The sequence below is a fragment of the Staurois parvus genome, unplaced genomic scaffold (genome assembly GCF_062004578.1).
Source record: "Staurois parvus isolate SC_StPar_1 unplaced genomic scaffold, SC_StPar_1.0 ptg000387l, whole genome shotgun sequence".
Classification (NCBI taxonomy): Eukaryota; Metazoa; Chordata; class Amphibia; order Anura; family Ranidae; genus Staurois; species Staurois parvus.
In genome coordinates, this window is record NW_028318183.1 from 7488845 (window position 1) to 7492007 (window position 3163).

The 3163-nt window shown below is 39.0% G+C and overlaps 1 non-coding gene across 1 annotated transcript; it reads left to right on the forward strand.

Annotated features, from left to right (window-relative positions):
- The first annotated feature begins 609 nt into the window (after positions 1-609).
- Positions 610-717, forward strand: LOC149455864 (U6 spliceosomal RNA). The gene has a single exon (XR_016314028.1). It is a non-coding gene; the product is annotated as a U6 spliceosomal RNA (small nuclear RNA).
- The last annotated feature ends 2446 nt before the right edge of the window (positions 718-3163 follow it).

Consider the following 3163-nt stretch of genomic DNA (forward strand, 5'->3'; position numbering starts at 1 on the left):
TTAAACCTGCTTACATTCTAGAGTGACATTTTTATTTTGCTTTTACTTCTTCTGTTTTACCACTTCCTGGTTGAGTGAGTCACAAGCCTTACAGATGCACCATGGCAAGGTCCTGTCACATATTCCTGGAGGTAGACCCAGACTTCTAGACAGAGTTCCAGAAAGTAAAGATAGTTGGATATATCTGCCCTTAGTAAAAATGACCACCATGCGAAGAATGGGGAAGAAACAAAACATATGCAAAGGATAAAATACCCCCTATTTATTTAAAAGTATATAGATTGCCATTACTAAACATTTCTAAAAGTGCCTTTGTTGTAATTTTTATAAGGGTGATCTTCTTTAAAACATAGAAGTTTAAAGCTCCACCTAATTGTACAAAAGGAGAAAGTTAAATATTCATATGCTAAAGAAACATTTTTTTAATTAGTTCTGACCAAAATAACTGAAGAAATTTTGTACTAAACCAATATGTTCATTTTATTTACAACACTAATGGAGACTGTGAATAACAAAGCAAAGTACCAAGGGGTTGCCAACTTTACTACCCAGTATTCTCTTTTTGAATGTCTGCACTTCTGAATTACCATTTACAATCTGGTGAAATGTGTCCTGGGATTCGGCAGGACACATACTAAAACTGACACAATACAGAGAAGATTAGCATTGTCCTTGCGCAAGGATGACACGCAAAATCGTGAAGCACAATCTGGTGAAATGTGTGTCTTCACTATTAAGGCTTTTTCTTAGTGACCTAACAAGTTAGAATGGTGACCATACTGCGCAGTGTGGAAGCCAAGGTGGGAAGGGAGCCAATGCACATCTCCCTAGATTACTACAGATGTCTCATGGCGTGAGACAGCTGCAGTCACATGATCAAACAGAAGACATTTAGAAATGTTGGCTGGAATAAACCATGAAGACGATGTGAGGCTGGGGTTTTTTAGGGCGTGACCAGTGTTCCCTGACACTGGAAAAAAAAGACAAATAAGGCAATTGTAATTTAAATACTCAGTTTATACAGCATTGAGAGGTATTGCTTATGTATTTTTACATGTAAAATGAGTTTATAAAAAGAGAGACACTTAGTGATAGCTGTTTTTTAAGGGCTCATTCACATGGGCACAGAGGCCAGTACAGCGTGCAAGAGTCATTTGTTTAGAGCTGCATGCAGGCTGCCTACGTTAGTCAATGGAGACAAAGCATCAGCACAAATGCACCTGCACATTTGAGTTTAACATATGTACAAGGACGGGAGAGCAGCCCTAAACACACACTCACTACGCCATGCAAAGTTTCCTTCACATCCATCAAACTCAGATGTGCAGCTATAAGCTCCCTGAGATGCTAAAACCAACAGCTCTGTATGGGCACTGTAAACATTTAAAGAGAAGCATTGCCAGGCCTCTTCTTTTTTTTGCCCATTCTTCACTTTTGGGTCACTTGGACACACACACACACACACACACACACACAATTTTAGTTTTTTCAGGTATTTACCAAAACATATTCAAGCTATAGTTATATAATGGCTATGGGCCGAAAGTGCATACTCTCAGGTTTAGTTTGATGGTATGTACATCCAAATTGAAGGAAGAGTTTAGCAATCACAGCTATTCAAGAGTAGCAATCCTTCCTTTTTCAAGGGTCCAAAAGTAATTGGACAATTGAATCAAAAGCTGTTTCATGGCTAGGTGTGGGCTACCCCTTTATTATTTCTTCATCAATTAAGCAGGTAAAGGTCTGGAGTTGATTCTAAGTGTGGTATTTGCATTTTTAATCTATTGCTGTGAACTTACATCATGCGTTCAAAGGAGCTGTCCATGCAAGTGATACAGCCTATTGTAAGGCTTCAATAACAAAACAAAACCATCAGAGAGATAGCAGCAACATTAGGAGTTGCCAAATCAACAATTTGGTACATTCTGAGGAAAGAAGAACACACTGGTGAGCTCAGCAACATAAAAAGGCATGGACGTCCATGGAAGACAACAGTGGTGGATGATTGCAGGATCCTCGCTATGGTAAAGGAAAACCCATTCACAACATCCAGACAATTGAAGGACACTCTCGAGGAGGTGGGCGTATCGTTGTCAAAGTCTACAATCAAGAGAAGACTTCACAAGAGCAAATACAGAGGGTTCACCCTAAGGTGCAAACCATTCATAAGCCTGAAGAATAGAAAAGCCAGATTAGACTTTGCCAAAAAACACCTAAAAAAGCCAGATCAATTCTGGAAAAGCATTCATTGGATGGATGAAACTAAGATTAATCCTTAACAGAATGAAGGAAAGAACAAAATGTGGAGAAGGCTTGGAACAGCTCATGATCCAAAGCACACAACGTCCTCTGTAAAACATGGTGGAGGCAGCGTGATGGCATGGGCATGCATGGCTTCCAGTGGCACTAGGTCATTGGTGTTTATTGATGATGTGACAGAAGACAGAAGCAGCCGGATGAATTCTGCAGTGTTTAGAGATATACTGTCAGCCCAGATTCAGCCAAATGCAGCAAAGTTGATTGGATGGCGCTTCACAGTACAAATGGACAATGATCCAAAACACACTGCAAAAGCAACCCAGGAGCTTTTGAAGGAAAAAAAGTAGATTATTCTGAAATGGCTGAGTCAATCACCTGATCTGAACCCAATTAAGCATGCATTTCACCTGCTGAAGGCAAAAGTAAAGGCAGAAAGATCCACAAACAAAGAACAATTAAAGACAGCTGCAGTTAGAGCCTGGCAAAGAATCAGAAAGGAGGAAACCCAGTCTTTGGTAAAGTCCATGGGTTCCAGACTTCAGGTGGTCATTGCCAGTAAAGGATTCTCAACAAAATATTACAAATGAACATTTTATTTATGATTATATTCAGTTATATTTGAACCCCTGAAAATGGAGGGACTGTGTGTAAAAATTATTGCAGTTCCTAAAATTTTACTTGATATTTATGTTCAACACCTTGAATTAAAGCTGAAGGTCTGCACTTCAAATTCATTTGGATTGTAAAGATACTTATCCTTGTGCTAAAGTTGAGCTCCAGATGGTTAAGATGGCCATTTCTGACACTTTTCACGTATATGTAAAAATAAAAATTTTTTTTACTAGATAATTATTTAGAACCTCCCATTTTGCTTGAGGTGATTGTAGCCGTATTAGTGCATTTG